General features: G+C 41.3%; 1 long non-coding RNA gene across 2 annotated transcripts in view; it reads right to left on the bottom strand.

Annotated features, from left to right (window-relative positions):
• LOC132695150 (uncharacterized) overlaps positions 1-17864 on the bottom strand; it is a 206329-nt gene that overhangs the window by 57638 nt on the left and 130827 nt on the right. Inside the window, exon 4 of one of the 2 annotated variants that reach the window (XR_009617758.1) lies at positions 10719-11258. The exons of the other annotated variant lie outside the window; for it this stretch is intronic. This is a non-coding gene — a long non-coding RNA (uncharacterized LOC132695150). Of the gene's footprint in view, positions 1-10718; positions 11259-17864 lie in introns of those variants that run through there. 2 annotated transcript variants of the gene reach the window in all.

The raw sequence follows: 17864 nt of genomic DNA, 5'->3' as shown, positions 1-17864 counted from the left end.
CCCAAGGGGATTGCACAATCTGTGGCTGGACGTGTGTGTGTGTGTGTGTGTGTGTGTGTGTGTGTGTTTAACGTTTATTTATTTTTGAGACAGAGAGAAACAGGGCATGAACGGGGGAGGGTCAGAGAGGGGGAGACACAGAATCTGAAACAGGCTCCAGGCTCCGAGCTGTCAGCACAGAGCCCACCGCGGGGCTCAAACTCACGGCATGACCTGAGCCGAAGTCAGCCGCTTAACCGACTGAGCCACCCAGGCGCCCCTGGACGTGTGTTTTAAGCCTGAATGTTACCTGTGGGGGTCAAGGGCCACTGCTCACAAAATAACCGAGTGAGCCCAAGGCTGTCAAAAACTAACATAAACGATTACTGCCTGAGACCAGTCACCACGTCATTAAGTTTTTAAGATGACTGTGTCACCTTGTCTCTTCACGTGGTAACGCAGACTCTGGCTCCTGGACCAGTAGCCTTCAAACTTCAGCGTGCACAGGGCCACCTGGAGAGCTCGGTCAAACCCACCCCCAGAGCTTCTGGGAAAGCAGAATTTGTGTTTCGAGGCTCCCCAGCGATGCCGATGCTGGTCTGGGGATCACACTGGGTCCCAGATTACTGCATGATCTTCATCACTCACGGCACCTAGAATGCCGATGTCCTGCTGCATTTATTTATTCAGTGCAAGTATTGTTTACAAACGGGTGCGTTTATTGAACACAAACTGTTTGCCCACATGCTGAGATGGCCCAGGGGTTTAAAAAACAACATAAGATACAGTCCCTGTTTACCGGGATTTTGCAGTCTAAGTAGATAGAACAAGTTAACATATAAAACCAGTCCAGGATACTTCAAGGGAGCGCACCGCAAAGGGTTAAAATGAATGAATTATTCCCGCTTTCGAATTCAGTGTGGGCTGAACTAGCTTCTATTGGTTTAATGAAAAACAAGGCATTAAACGTATTCCTGTTTGCAGTGATAGCAAATTGAAAGGACATTAGTTCAATATTTGCAGGTTCTTTGGCCTTTTCCATAGAGGCAATTATACCTCTTACAAATAATGATTGCTTTGTCCTTCCTTTCCAATCCTTATGCTTTTAATTCATTTTATGATTACTTTCTCTTTCCGTGTGACTTTTAAATTATGTAATATGTCACATGGTTCTAAGACAGGCGTGCTAAAGCACATGAGCTGAGGGGCGCCCTTTCGTGTCCTACTCACACGGAGTTCTAAGGGAATGACTCCCCCTCCAGTTTTGCTCTGGGGTGCTGTCCATTTGGAATCTGCTATGAGAGGGGTTGAAAGTGTGCAATAACAATCTTGTTCAAAAATAAATAAGTATGTGTATATGTGTTATGCCTTTTATATTGACACTTAAAGATGCACTAAGCAAAGTCTTTCGGTCACTGTCCCCAGGCCATCTGGCTCCTTCTCTAAGCAGCCCCAAGCTAGCCCTCTAGTCTCCCTGCTTCTGTGCCTTTCTAGAATTTCCACATGCCTCTTTAAGCAGATATGAGTGTGTAATGCTATGTTAGGCCTTCAAAGAAAACGTTTTCATAAAATACACATTGTCTTGTGTCTTGTTTTATTCACCTAGAAATATATGTATCCTAGAGGTTTTCCCTCTAATACTAAGCTCTTTTTTATTCTTTCAAACTTTCCACTCTGTAATTCAGCACTGCACAGATCCATCATAATTTACTTTGCCAATCTCTTATTAATGAACGTTGAGGTCGTTCACGATGTTTTGCGATTATAAGCAAGACCACAGTGAACGACCTTGCGTACGTGTCCCATGGCATGTATTTCAACTGATAAATGATAAATCATAAGAGCTACACTGCCAGTTCAAGGGCACTTAAGCATTTGCGATTTTGATGGGATCATCAAAATGACCACCCAGGTTTGCAGACGCAAACGCAGGGACGGACATGTCCCTTTTGCCAAAGCCTCACCGTCAGGGCTTACATCCACTTGGCATTGTGCCCATCGTGGGAAAATGGTGTTTCAGAGGATCACACCTTTCCTTTGCTCGTGGTCTCCGTGGAGTTCAGTATCTTTCCTTCAGGGCCACTGGTGTTTTCCTTCCCACTGACTCTTCACTCATCACCTTTCCTCAGTTTTCTTTAGACTTGATCTTTTCCTAATAAATTGTTTTGTTTTGTTTTGAAAGATAGAGACAGAGAGAGAGAGAGAGAGAGAGCGCAAGTGGGGGAGGAGCAGAGGGAGAGGAAGAGAGAGAATCTCAAGCAGCCTCCACGGTCAGTGCAGAGCCCAACTCGGGGCCTGATCCCACGACTGTGAGATCATGGCCTGAGCAGAAATGAACAGTCAGATGCTCAACTGACTGAGCCACCCAGCTGCCCCATCTAATTAACTTTCTGTCTTGTTTTTAGGAACCTTTAATTTTTTGGGGGGGTACCATTTTTTTTCTTGAAATATGAACCCAAACATTTTTTTCAGTTCTTGGGTTGTTTTAATTTTGGATAGGAAGAGCTTCCTTTTTAATGTAGTAGGTTTTTAAAGGTAATCAAGTTTGTCAACTTTTATTTATGTCCACTAGGTTTTCCATATTAGAAAAGGCCTACTTCACTCGTATAAAGGAGTACTATTTGTTTTCATAAATTATTTTCGTGGTTGCATTTTTTTCATAATTAAGTCTCTATCCATTAGAAGCTTCATCTGGTCTACATTCAGGGATACGCATCACATTTCCTTTTGTTTTCTTCAGATAGCTACTGGTTAGTCTTAATGACTTAAAGGCTCTTACGCATTGTTTCCTTGTCAATCACTGGTAATGGTTTCCTGTGTCACCTCCATTTTTTCTTGATCAGCTTCAGCAAGGACTTACGAGTTCTCTGAAAGGAACACAGTCTTGGCTCTGGTGATCGCTCTGTGGCCCATTTATTTTGTATTTTATTAATTATTCTTTTACTTTGTTTTTTCATTGTTCGACCTTTTGAGTTTTATTTGCCGTGGTTTACCTACATTCTTAATATGAATGTTTAGCGCATTGATTGTAAGCCTTTCTTTTTTTTCCCTAATATATGCACCCATGATTTAAAACTGAAAATGAAACCCCATAAGCATGTCTTTAACTATCCACAAGTTTTGAAATGGTCATATCATTTTAAAATTGCATTCAGTTCAAGATATGTTTCAAATTTTGGTGTAATTTCTTCTTTGATCTGTGGGTTATTGAGAAGTATATTGTGTCTTTTCCAAATGTTTAGGTGTTTTCTCATTTTTTGGTTTCTAGCTTAATTCCATTTTCTTCATGAATCATGTTTTGTATTATTTTAATCCTTAGCAATAATTGGAAACTTGATTTGTGGCCCAGAGTATACTGTGTTTTTGTGTTTTATGTGTGCTAGAAAATGGTATGTATTTTATGACATAGATATGTCAGCTGGGTCTCCTTTGCTAATATCTTTTACGTCCTTACGGGTTATCATTTTGTGTCTGTTTATTGTATCATTTACTTTGAGGGGTGTGTTAACATCTTCTGTGATGTGGATTTGTCTCTGTTCTCCTTTAGTTACTTATTTGTATCATGTATTTTGAGGCTATGCTATTACCTAGCTATTACATAAATGCTTCAAGGGTATGCATTTAAGTTAGTAACTGTTACATCTTCTTAGTGAATTGTACATTTTGACATTATGAAATGTCACCCTTCATCCCTAACACCACTTCTTACCTTGAAGTCGACTTGGTCTGAGATGAATCTAGCTACACGGCCTTTCTTTTGTTCAATGTTTCCATGACAAATATTCTCCCATCCTTTTACTTCAACCTTTGTTTGATCTCGTGTAATCTTTTGTAGAACCTTTATGTAATCTCTAGGTGAGTCTTGAAAACAACAAAGAATTTCTGTGTGAGTGTGAACACGTATGTGTGTGTGTTTCAATTCAGTATGACAATTTTTGGTCTTTTAAGTAGACCATTTAAAGTAATAACTTTTACATTTAAAGTAATACATTTAAAGTAATAACTAATGTATTTGTGCTTAGATTTACCACCAAACTATTCACTTTCTATTTTTATGCTCTTCTCCCTTAGAGTAAATATTTTAGACCATTTCTACTATTCTACATCCCATTCGCTTTTTCATTTCTTCCTTGCTTCCCCCTTTCTTTCTTTGTTAAATAAATTTATTTTTAAATTTCATTTATTTATTTATTAAATTTCATTTATTTATTGTTTATTTATTTAATTTCATTCATTAACATGCAGTGCAGTATTGATTTCAGGAGCAGAACCCAGTGATTCATCACTTACATTTAACACCCAGTGCTCATCCCAACAAGTGCCCTCCTTAATGCCCATCACCCATTTAGCCCATCCCCCTCCGGCCCCCTCCCCCTCTGCCATCAACCCTCAGTTTGTTCTCTATATTTGAGAATCTCTTATGGTTTGCCTCACTGTCTATTTTTAAAGTGCTTTTCCTTCCCTTCCCCTATGTTCATCTGTTTTGTTTCTTAAATTCCACCTATGAGTGAAATCATATGAAATTTGTCTTTCTCTGACTTATTTCACTTAGCATAATACCCTCCAGTTCCATCCATGTTGTCGCAAATGGCAAGATTTCATTCTTTTTGACTGCTGAATAGTATTCCATTGTATATATATACACCACATCTTCTTTTTCCATTCCTGGGCTCTTTCTACAAGTTGCCCATTGTTGACAGCAGCGCTACAAACATTGCCCCATTAGCTTTTTATCTGAACCATTTCTATTATTATTTTGAAGATTATCAGACACTATAGTATGCATTCTTGGCTTATGGACACACAACATAAACAGGCACTTTTACCCCTTTCAAGACAAGGCAAAGATCTTATGAACTCTTACTCCATTTATCTCTCTTCCAAACTCCTAAGCTATTTTGGTGTTTCCTTTTGATTCTAAATTTATTTTGCAATCCAGAAAATATTATTTTTAAAATTTTATGTAGTTGGTATTTATGTGGCTTGCCCAAATCTTTACCCTTTCTTCCTCACACCTTCTGGCAACTTTATGCCTTCCTCTGGGACATGTTTTCACTCTTCAGTATTTCCTTTAGTGCAAATTTAAGGGAGATAAACTGTGCCAGGTTTGTATAAGAAATAATAATTATGTGACCTTCATTAATTAATTTTTTAAAATGTTCATTTATTTTTGAGAAAGAGAGAGAAGGGGAGAGAGAGAGAAAGAGAGAGAGAGAGAGAGTGAGCGGGGAAAGGACAGAGAGAGAGAGACACAGAATCTGAAGCAGGCTCCAGGCTCTGAGCTGTCATCACAGAGCCCAACATGGGGCTTGAACTCACAGACTGCGAGATCATGAGCTGAGCTGAAGTTGGACGCCCAACCGACTGAGCCTCCCAGGTACCCCTACCTTCATTTTTGAAGAGCATTTTTGGTCGGGTATATGATTCTAGATTTGGAATGTCTTTCAGCACTTCAAAGACATTGTTTTCTTGACTCTCGTGTTTGTTCTCAGAAGGCAGTGGTTCATCTGAAGGTAATCTGTAGTTTTTTTCTGGTTTCTTTGAGGCTTTCTTGTCCCCTTGGTTTCAGTGAGGATACCATGAGGTTACAAAGCACTACCTAAAAATTACATAGTTATTTACTTGCAGTTCACATACTAATTTAACTGGTAGCCTGATTTGCTTTTTCATTTAAAGAAAATTACGAGTCTTTATTTTTTCAAATACTGCTTCTGTGTGGTTCTTTCTCTTCTGTGTTTCATTCACAACATTTTTGGCAAATCTATCTAGCAGTTTTGTAGTCCTCATTTTTTTTTCTGACTCTAACTTATTTTTCCCCATTTGGTGAGCCCCTAATTTCTGCTGTTATATTTTTCAGTTTTAGATTACCATTTGCTGCTTTTCCATAAAATCTAATTTTTTTGGTGAAGTTATTCATCAGGTCTTTTATTTCAAGGCCCATGAAGTTTATATCCATATTCTCTGCTTCTGTTTTCTGTTGCTTCTTGCGGTATGTATGTGTCTTTCCTTCTCGACTGCCTGATTATTATTAATCACATTAATAATGTGAAACACATTGGAAACATGTAGAATGATTTGTCATCTCCTTTGGAGAGGACTGTTCTTTGCTTCTTACAGAGGGTTAGTGACTCTACAAACCTGAAAAACATCTTGCACTTTCAGGGAGAGGCATGACCTAAAGCTGGCTTGGTATTTTTCTAAATATGCCTTATTTCTCAGGTGTGATCTTTGAGGTCCAGATCCAAAGCCAGGCATCTACCAGAAGTGACCTCCATTCTTGGGGCCCTGCTTCACCATTCATGGTGTGCAAGCACCTGTCTCTCTGACTCCTGAGTGCATATTCTGCTGAGCAGAAGATGCTTCTCGCTGTCAAATTGCCCCAAATCCCAGATCACTTCTTGGGGATGCCTTATCATCTCAGATCTTGGCATGATGGTTTTTCATAGATCTCTGATGACTTAAGCCTGATTCCTAGGATGTTTTATCCGGCTTTCACTGTTCTGTTCATTAGAAGAGTTGTCCTGAATATCTGAGTCCACCATCACCATAAGCATAGCTGCCTTTTTCTGCCTATTTGAAATGCCATCTTTTTAAATATATGACATTATTATATAAACTTAACCAAGTTTTTAGATTTTCCTTTCTGTTCCATAAGTTTTTCTGTCATATATGTGGCAGCAACCTACTGTTTTGTTTACTGAGGCTTTCTAACATGTTCTGATACCTGTTGGGATGATCGCTTTTCACTGTTGTATGATTTTTTAAATTAGTCTTCCTTAGTTCAGGTTTTTGTTTTCCTTTGTTTCTCTCTCCATGAACTTCTGAACATGGTTAGCTAATTCCCACTAAAAATCTGTTGTTACTTGAAGGGAGGGGATAATCTTTAATTTCCATATTGAATTAAGACAAGACATCTCTGTGATGTTGCATATTTTTACTTAAGAACATTGCTGATCAGCTGATATGACTGTAATTCTTCAGTCCTTCAACAGTTTTAATGGCTTTCTTCATAAGGATATTGATATTTTAGTCGTGCTAATCGTACGTAGTTTATTGTCCTGATGTCGTTGGGAAAGTGATATTTTCCTATCATGATTGGGCGTTTACAAAATGAGACCTATTTATTCACCATGTTGGTTATGTTATACTTTATACTTGATCTGTTTTGTGGTGTAGTTGTTAGCAGTAAAATTACCTTGGCTTTTGCTTTAACTAAAGCACTTTTCTTTTTAAAATAATTATAGACTCACAGGAAGTCGCAAAGATAGCGCCCTGAGGTCCCGTGTACTTTTGTCCAGTTTCCCTCAGTGGCTACGGCTTACATAATTATGGTGTCATATCAAGACCAGGGGTTTGCCATTGGTACAATGTGTACGCATAGCTCTGTATCATTTTATAACAAGTGTAGTCTGTGTAACTGCCACCGCAGTCAAAATATACAGAATGTTCCATCACCACAAATACCTTCCCTGTACTATGCCTCTTATAGTCATAACCTCCCACCCGTCTCCACCTTCCTCAGCTCCTAGCAAACACGAATTTTCTCCCCATCTATATAATTTTTGCCATTTTGAGAATGTTCCATAAATGGAAACATATATGACCTTTTGAGACTGACAACCTTCGCTCAGCACAGTGCCTTGAAATCCATATGAATTGTTACACATAATGAAAAGTGTTCTCCTTTTTAGAGCTCAGTAGCATCCCATGGAATAAATGTAATGGTATTTTTTTTCTTAGCCATTCAGCTATTGTAGAGCATTTTAGCTGTTTCCAGTTTTTTGATTATTTCAAACAGAACTTCTGTAAAGATCCATGTACAGGTTCTTACGTTGGCAAAGGTTTTCATTTTTCTGGGACAAATGCCCAGGGGTGGGACTGATGGCTTGTATGCTATGTATATATTTAGTTTTGGGGGAAAAATCACAGAGGGACTGAGTCAGTTTGAGGGAAGGGGAGAAAAAGTACATCCCTTTGCCCCCTCCCATTTATAATATAATTGTCTTCAGTATTTCCTCTAGGTACACCAAGAGCCACAACAGATAGCTGTAAGTTTCACCGCACCTGTCAGACATGATTTTGGAAACAGAACAGGGGAAGGAAAGGCAATTGTATCTACCCATATTTTTGCTTTCTTCCTCTTTGATGTTCTAAGTTTCCTTCTGTTATCTTCTTCCTGTTTAGAGAACTTCCTTTAACCATTATGTTAATGGAGGTATTCTGGAGGTATAATTTTCTTTGTCAGAGGATGCAATGACTTCCCCTTCAGCCTGGAAGGACATTTTCACTGGGCCTGGGATTGTAGGCTGACCATTCATTTCTTCCAGCTCTTGGGAAATGTGCCACTTCCTTCTGGCCTCCATGGTTTCTAAAGAGAAATGTGTGATAGTTTCCAACTGTGTTTCCTCCACAATAAGGCATCTCTGTTCTCTTGCTGCTTTCAAGATTTTTTTCTTTGTCTTCAGTTTTCAGAAGTTTAACTATGACGTGTCATGGCACGGGTTTCTTTGGTGCCTCCAGATTTAGCTTATTGGTCTTCGGCCAAACTTGGGGAATTTTCAGGCATTATTTCTTTGGGTTCCTTCCCAGGCAAGTGTCAGATCTCTTTTTACAGTTCTGCAGATCCTGGGGGCTCAGTGTGACTTGCTTTTCAGTCTGTTTTCTGTCTGTCATTCAGACTGGGTAATCTCTCTTGGTCTGTCTTGACGTTCACTGGCTCTTTCTTCTGTTCTCTCCATTCTGTTGTTGAGTCCAGCCACTGAATCTTTTATTTCAGCGCTCATATTTTCAGGTCTAAAACTTGCATCATGTACCATGGATCTCTGCCTCCTCATATGGCATTGGGGGTAGGGTGGGTCTGTCTCACTTCTTCCAGGGGAGGCGGCCAGGCTGAAGGGCACTTGTGTCGCAGGGCAGTGGTGGGAGCTCCGGCTCCCTGCTGCTGACTGCTCTGGCTGCAACACACAGAGGGACCTCCACCTGCCCTCCCTCCCCCCACCCCCATGTGGCTTCAGTGACATCAAGAGACGGGGGAACCTTTATGCCACGTGCAGTGGTACAAGTCCTGACTCCTTTTACTCTCTCGTTGGAGTGGAACAGTTAGTAGCTGAAAGTTTTCGTGTGTGGTTGCCCATTTCTTAGCCCTTTGCTAAGGCAAGTATGCTTTTCTTGGGGCTTTTTGTCTGCATCCATTGGTGTCTCCAGATTGCCAACTTCTCCATCACATTTTCCAGTATACATCTTTTCCCTCAGGTTCTGATATCCTTAGGCATTCTGACTTCTATTTTTCACAGTCTTTCACATTTGTTTCTTACATAATGCCCACAGTATTTAGCTGTACCTAGCGAGGTGTATAGGGAAAACTGTGTCAACTCCATTTTTTCGAGAACTTTCTTGATACTTTGGGTATAGAACTATCTTAGCTGAAATTCATTTCCCCAAATATTTAGATTTAAAATGCAACAGCAGTTGGAAGGTTATGCCACCAAAAAAGGTCCTCTAAATTTCAAAGACAGCGGTAAAATTGCTTAAGAAATTTTGTAGATTTATGCATTTTGTTTGCATTTTGTTGCAAAAACAACCAAGTTGTTTTTGCTGCTGTCAATTTCACTCTCTTCCTCGCACCTGGTGCGTGTGGTGTTCAGTTCTCATGTTCCAAGGCAGGATCTTGGAAGAGTCAGCAGGCCAGCTGGGGCCCTACCCCACAGCAAGCAGATAAGCCCCAGAAGAGGGAAGGAGAGGCTGAGTGTGTGTCTGAGCCCTCTGATTTACCTCCCTGCCAGTAAGAACACATTTTGATTTCCACGTGGGCTTAGGGGAAGGCAGTGTGTGCAATTTCATTTTGACGCGCATGTACTGGGCATTTCATTGTGACAGGCATTTTGCTTGCTGTCTGGAGATACAAATGCAATAAGAGACCAGAGCTCCTAATGTTCCTCAATGAGCTTTCCTGAGCAGCAGGCCACACACGACAGGGTAGGGAGTGACCGAGCCAAGCCTAAGATAGGAGAAAATAACAGCAGCAAGGAGAAAATAACATAGGACTTCATCACTGAAAGGGTAGGCCCTCTTCCCAAATTGGGAGAACCTAGAAGCAGGGAAAACCATGTTCAAAAACAGACATCATTTTAACTGTAAGTTGGCAAAGTTTTTGTTTTTGTTTTGGTGACTTTGTTCAGTTTTCCTTCCAGGAACTACCCAACCAGCCCTGCTTTTAGTGGCCTCATGTGGACAGTTAGCACCTGCTGAGAGTTTAGCAGTCTTATAAATTTCTTTTTTTAAAAAATATTTATTTATTTTTGGGGGAGAGAGAGCAAGCATGGAGGGGCAGAGAGAGGGGGACAGAGGATCCAAAGCAGGCTCCGCACTGACCGGTTCACAGCCGCGAGCCCAATGTGGGGCTTGAACTCACCAACTGCTAGAGCATGACCTGAGCTGAAGTCAGATGATCTCAAATTTTTAACTAAGGGGCTGCAGTCCAGGAGATAGTGAGCTAGTGAAAGACAGGTGGAGTCAGTATCCTCCAGTGTCTCTTATTTGGGAAAAATCCTGGGTTGGGGAGCAGTGGGAGGGTCGAAGAAATCTTTGACATAAACCACAATGTTTATGAAAGAGCTGCACGTAATCAGGCAGCTTTTTCATTGTTACTAGGAAGTGCTAGCTGCCAGCTCCAGGAACAAGGATTCAGATATTTTTGACAGAGAGAGAGAGAGAGAGAGAGAGAGAGAGAGAGAGAAACAGACAGCATGAGCAGGGGAGGGGCAGGGAGACAGGGAGAGAGAGAATCCCAAGCAGGCTCCGTGCTGTCAGTGCAGAGCCCGATGTGGGGCTTGATCCCACAACCCTGGGATCATGACCTGAGCTGAAATCAAGAGTCGGACACTTAACTGACTGAGCCACCCAGGCGTCCAAAGAACCTGTATAATAACTAAATGGGAAAATAAAGCTGCACTCAGCTCATTCAAGAGTCCAGCTTCCCATGCCCTCAGTTCATTGATAAAAAGTTGGGAATGATGTTGATAATCTCATGGGCACCTGCACTGTTTGTAGGAGAAGCAGCTGTAACTATTCAAAAGCACAGCTACTAAAATTCTTCCAACGCTTCCATTCCAGATGAATATCATGCTTTATTTATGTGGCAGGATTCGCTAGCGGTCTGCTGAAGCTACGTTTAGGGTGTTCTTTTAATTCACAAAATAATTACCATTTCTTCACACCAATAAATCCAAGTTCCTCCAAGCTTCTCAATTTCCAACCGATAGAGAAATTATTCATTTCTTCTGCAAAACACAATCCATTAAGGACAGTAGATAAATGGATTAAATTACATAACTCATTTAAATTTGTGTCTCAAAGTAGCATTTTCCCCCCCATAGGCTCCACGACCATATTTCATTTGTGGTCACTGGGAATGCGGTACCGTCTGCTGCTGCCTTGTTTCCATCACGCCATAAAAGTGGTCAGTTATTACCATGGTCACTTGATGATTTTGGATGCTCAGTTTCTCCCCCTGTACTGTTTCCAGGTCTGCACTTAAATTCATGCACTCAGGTGAAGGTCCACAGAGTCTAGCAAGGATCTTTCATCACATGAAAATCTGTTCCATCCAGGGTTCCCAGCGAATTCAAAATTCTAGTATGACTTCCAATTTATTTTGAAGCGTATCATTGATTTTATAATAATATTGTAGAATATTTCATACTTTTCAAAACTGCCCAAACTCTGTATCCATTTGCTGCCACAGTAGCTGCTAACAGAAGGAAATTAATTTCCTTTTTGTTTTTAGCCATACAACAGGGCTTAAGGGTAATGCCAGCTGAGAATGAAGGCACACCCTTCATTCTTCGTAATTCCTTTCCCCAGCAACCCATCATTGCATGAGTAATATGCTTCCACATTCTATGATCCACGTTATCTCTGGTCTGTTGGTCTCTTATGAAAGGAGAGAAGAACAGGAAGTAAGTTGTCAGAAGACCCAGGTTCTGGAAGGCTGGTCATCCCCATGCATTAGCCTCATGACTGCAACAAGTCACTTGCCTTCTCATGAATGGAGCTTCCATGCCTATAAACAAGAGAATGACCTCCATGTTTCCTTCCCAGAGTAGTAATGAGAGCGGAGTCACTCTTGAAATAGAAAATGGAACTGTCCCTAGTGGCCTTTGGGAGCCAGCGGAGACCAAGCTAGGTACAGAAGCAAGGATGCTGCAAAGTTGAACGTCTGCATTATTTGTGACCCTGAGACTGGCGATCCATTTCCTCAGGAGGGAAGAGGTCTTATGAAATGTTTGCTTTGGGTTTCTTTGGTTTTATCTTCAGTAGTAATGCCCATTTCCACATCCCCTTTGATGAACAAAACTATACAGACATTCAGTACTTGGGTGAAGTTCCCTTTCACCTGACCAAACTGCGTCACATCTAAAATGTTAACGTTCTCTGAGGTTACGTCACCTAACATTAAACAGATGTGAATTTAGTACAGTTAACTCTCCTCTCCCAAATATCACAAATTTCACAGCGTTCTCTCTCTGAAATTACAATCCCCAGAAGATTCAGGAGACACTAAAGAACATTCAGCAGCCAAAGGCCACTCTCAGACACAAATACAAAATGCACACTGGTGTTATTCCACGTCCCTGCGACCATCACCAGTGCTTTCTTTTCCTTTATTGGCTCTGCCCTGACGTTCAGGGGAAAGTGGGGACTAGCAGAGTAAGTAATAAATCACACAGAGTCGTCATTTATCTATTGGATCTATTACCATTCATATTTAATGTAGCCCATACTTGACTTTTAAAGGTTGCTTTTTTTTTTTTTTTTAATAAAAGAGCTCAGCTTCCATTTTCAGTGACATCCACAGAGTGCACCGTGTCCCAGAATTTCGCTCATTCTCTGTCTGTGTCGGTCAGGCACACATTTGGATTTTGAGTTGCCCTGAGCACTGGCTGTGGTGGGTGGGGACTTAACTCCTTGGCCAAGTCTCCTGAGCGCTTAAGTGCTTTACGCTCCAGTGTTGATGGGTTTGAAACCCAGTCTGTTCCTTGTTCTGTATTCTCTTTCTGGGAAGTACAAGGAGGTGGTCTTACAAAAAATAAATAAAAATAGGCAGCCCTCCCTCCAAAGAAAAGCCCCCTCCCCGCCCCTGCATTCAACTCATCATGGGGCAAAACCATAAGTTTCTGGCAAAATATCTACTAACTCCCAGATAGATTATCTGCTGGACATTTGTTTTTCTTCTTTTTGGAACAGAAACACCCATCAAATGGAAGAATGGTTCAGGATAACTCTTAGCTGGGAAAGGGTCAGAGCACTTGATATCATATCTTTATAGCCTCTCTCTAACACCTGATTAAGAATGGTGAGTCTTCTCTTCTTTTCTTTCTTTTGCCTTTTTACAAAGCATTTGCTAAAGTGTTTATGTATTTTCATGAATTCATAGGTTTTATCACTTCAAGGTTCAGGTCAGCCTCTGTGATATAATAGGTATGTTTATATCTGGCAATGGAGATATTTGGTCACATAATAGCAGTTTGACTAAAATGATTTTGTAACACGTAAGCTGGTTTTGGGCCCATGTGCCATGCTTTTTGTTAGTTCTTACCTTGCACTACAAAGGCTCCATAACTCAGAGACAGTTAGTGAGAATCAAGGTCAGAAAACTGCTAGTCTCTCTTGTGTACAAACATAACATGATTTGGATTTGTAATTCAGGACAAAAGAGAATTTAAAAGATGGGCATTTAAATGAAAATGTTAATCCATGAGGTCTCAAATTCCATCAGCTATAGATAATCTGTCTGCTCAGAAACCAAAACAGCCTTTATATACCCACATCAGAGTTCTCTGCCTTAATTCTGAAACAATGGGAGCTCATTTCTACTTGAGTTGTGTGGCAGACTCTGCTGTCTGCCTCATGGGTTCCTGCCCCACTGTCATGGCCTTGTTCCAGCCTCACCTCCTCCTGGAAGGCCTCCAAGATCCCTCCAGTCACGTAACTGCTATGATCACCCATCTAGAAAGCAGTAATTATTCAAGGATGGCATGAACTGTTCACATTTCCTTTTGCAGACGATCACCCACTGGCCGCATATGATTCTAGAGTTCAGTCAGTTCACAAAGCTAACTACAGGACTGCAGTCACTCGTAAATACTCAGTATTTGTGTTGATTAATTTATTTTACAGAGTGAATCTTGATATACTCAAGAGATAGCACTGCAAGTGGGGAAAAATCATTTTAACGTCGTAGAGGAGGCGAAATTTCACCTCTGCCCTCGAAGGTTTTCACTGGGGCTTGAGAATTCACACAAGACAGATCGGCAGGAGGCACGCTCACAGGGTCATTTAGTCTAAGTTTTACGTGACATGCAGCCTTCACACGGGATGAAGACCCAAAGAAGAGGCAAAAACCAAAGGCTTTTGCACCAGGCTGAACAAAGGGAGGAAGTTTTGGAAAAGTGACTAAACATTCAAGGATGCTAAATGAAGACGGGATCATATAAACAAGGGCTGTTTGTACAGAGTTCTCTCGGCTTCAACTGCCCGTCCTTGGTGACGGGGACGTCGTCCATGTGGGATCTTTTCTCCTGCTTCCAGGAGGAGGAAGGGGAGGTCAGAGCATCCTTCTTGGACCTGATGTTTTCCAAAACAGTCCTTATGCCCGAGTGGCACGTTTTCGGTGGCATATCCTGCCACCGTAGAGAATGTGGAAGTATATCAATTACTTTTCTTTGCCCTCTTTTGTGTCTTATTTGTTTTTTATCACTGAATGAACATGTGCTATTTGTGGATACTGTCTCTTGCCACACCACCTCAATTTAAGTTTGAACCCAGTTAATTCTGGCCAGTAGATTTAATTTGCTCTTGACTTGAAAGTGCCTCCACGTCGTAGCCAAGGGCTATCTGAAGCCCCTTCCGTCTCATTCTGAGGGTCATGGTGAAGCACAACTTGCTCCCCCAGCGGGTTCTGACAAGATTTCTGGAATGAGGAGGACAGATGTCCAGGCTGGAGGTTCTGCCTTGATTGGACATCTGGCCCCAAGTCTTCTGTGGAGCAGGAGCCCTGAAAAAGTCTCTCCAGGGATCTGGAAGCCAAACCCTATCAGGAAGCAGTCCTCCCGGAGGCCGCTATGAAATGCCCTGACCGTGGGGCTGTTGTCTGCAAGCCCGAAATGGAACCGCTACCTGGTACAGTCCTTCCGACCACCCGTGGTCGCCCTGGACAGCCTGTCCCCACTGGCTGTGCCTGCGGCTGCCCTGTCACACTCATCTTGTCTCCAGAACTTTCCTTCTGGGCATGTAGGACTAACCTAAGAGCGTGGCCACATGTGCCCTGTGGAGGCTTCTGGTTCTCCAGTCATGTCTGATTTCTTGTGAAGACAGACACATAGAGCTGGGCTCCCTAAGCCAATATGGGCACAACCGTGAGATCAGCAACATCGGAGGAGCCTACTGCTTTCTACCTCTCCCAGGGTAGGTCTTCATGCCAGGTACAGAGTAGGAGGTGAGTAGTGAAATTATGATCATTCCTGGCTCTGGGATCTGACATCATACGGTCCACAACCCTCTCTGGTGCTGACTTTTATGATGCCTATTAATTCCTATTTTATGCGATAGCTGTGGAGAGTAAGTAGGGTAAATCATGTGAAACATTTAGTACAAAACCTGCCATGTGGTGAGTCTTCAAATTTTAGTTTTCTTCCTTAAAATACAGCAATACAAAGTAACTGAGTTTACTTTTAGAGTTAGCATTGCAGCTTGGTTTCTTCTGTATTTTTGTTTAGGCTGGTATTTATTATCATTTATGTTTTGCAGCTTTATTGAAGTGTAACTGATATTCCATTAACTGCACATATTTTAAGTGTGAAATCATTCTCATAATAAAGATAATGAGCACATCTGGCTCCCGCCAGATTTCTTTGTGCCCGTCTGTGGTGCCTCATACACCCCCTTCCCTGCTCCCCTCCCTCACCCCTCTTCAGAGAGCCACCAATCTGCTTTCTGCCACTGTACGTTAGCATGCACTTTCTGTGTTTATAGAAATGGAGTTACACAGCCTGTACTCTTTTTCGGGATCACTTTTTTTCACTCAGCATAATTATTTTGACATTCATCAACTTTGTTGGGTGCATCAGTGATTTTCATTTCTGAACAGGATGCCATTGTATGGATATGCAATGTATTTATGTGTTAATCTGCTGATGGACATTTGGGTGGTTTACAGTTCTGACTATCACAAGTAAAGCTACTATGAACATTTGTAGATCTAAATGTAAGAGTTAGACGCATAAAGATTCTAAAAGAAAACATAGGGGAGAATTAGCGACTTTTAATTTGGCAAATATTTCTCAATTATAAATAAAAAGCAAGGATTATGAAGGAAAACACATCAAGAAAGTGTGCCTATCAGAAACAAAAACTTTTGCTCCTCAGATGACACTTAAAATGAAAAGGTAAGCCACACACTAGAAGAAAATATGTGTGAAAAATGTATGTACAAGAGAAAATCTGTATCTGGAAAATATAAAGAACTCTTACCAGAAGACAAAATAATTAGACCAGAAGACAAAATAATTACAAAAAAAAAGGCAAAGATTTGAAAAGACCCTTCACCAAAGATTGTATAAGGATGGCTAATTAACACATGAAACAATGTTAAGCATATTTCATCATTATGCAAATACAAGTTAAGACCACAATAAGAGGTCCCTACATGCCCACTATAATGGCTAAGTTAAAGAGTGATCATACCACATGTTGATGAGGATGTGGGCAGCGGGAGCTCTCTGCTGCTGGCGGGCACGTAAAATGGTACATCTGCCTTGAAAAATGTTTGGCAGTTCCTTAGAAGTTAAACATAAACCTAGCATATGACAAAGCCGTTCAATTCCTAAGCATCCACCCAAGAGAAAAGAAAGCATATGTCTCTCCTAAGACCTGTAGCGTTAACTTAAAAGGAAATAAACTGAGCTCAACCTACAGAAACCAACATCTTGAAGAGTGATGGAGGCTTCATAATACACCCCAGTCCCTCAAAGGGTCATTTAAAATTTTGTAACAAGAGAACACCTTCATTTTCATCTGTTGTTTTTTAAAATGTGGTAGAAACCAAGAGCTGTTAGAAATTATGCTGTAAAGGGAAGAAGTGCTATGGAAACAGAAGGAAAAAACCCCAGGGGTGCTCAGTCGGTTAAGTGCCAGACTCTTGGTTTCGGCTCATGATCTCACAGTTCGTGGGTTTGAGTCTGTGTTGGGCCCCACTCTGACAGTGTGGAGCCTTCTGGGATTCTCCCTCTCCCTCTCTCTCTCTGCCCCTCCTCTGCTTTCTCTCTCTCTCAAAAATAAATAAACTTGAAAAAAAGAAGGAAAAAACGCCAGAAGACACTATGTAGCACTAAGAAATGGATTTCAGAAAGATATATGCTCGTAAACACATCAACAAATGAAATAGCTTTGAGACATATATACTAATCCCATAGTGTTATTCAACTCAGTAGTCCTAAAATATCCAAGGGTAGTTTGCAGATACAGCTCATTGGGGAAATACACTGTGGTAGAGCAGGACTGACTTCAAGATGAGGTCTGGGTTCTAGGTCCAGCCATGTGACCTTTGGCAAGTCACTGGCCTGGCCAGCATTCAGCTCCGTGTCAGGCTTGTATGAGCCCTACAGTGTCTTCCAGTTCAACGATACTGGTTTTCCAGTGAACTGGCTCTCCCTTTTGTAAAATCTACCATTTGGGGTATCACGTTTCTAAGGACTGAAATCTTTGGTCATTGGTGCTGTTTCTACATCATTATAACATCATTGCTGCCACCAAACTGAGGAAGATGGGAATTGCCACTGATACCTGGAATGGCCATTTCAAAGACAAACTTTTTAAAGACAATCTTA

The sequence above is a fragment of the Panthera onca genome, chromosome B4, assembly GCF_046562875.1.
Source record: "Panthera onca isolate mPanOnc1 chromosome B4, mPanOnc1 haplotype 2, whole genome shotgun sequence".
NCBI classification, from domain to species: domain Eukaryota; kingdom Metazoa; phylum Chordata; class Mammalia; order Carnivora; family Felidae; genus Panthera; species Panthera onca.
The sequence above is the reverse complement of the archived record's forward strand: the minus strand, read 5'-3'. Positions and strand labels throughout refer to the sequence as shown.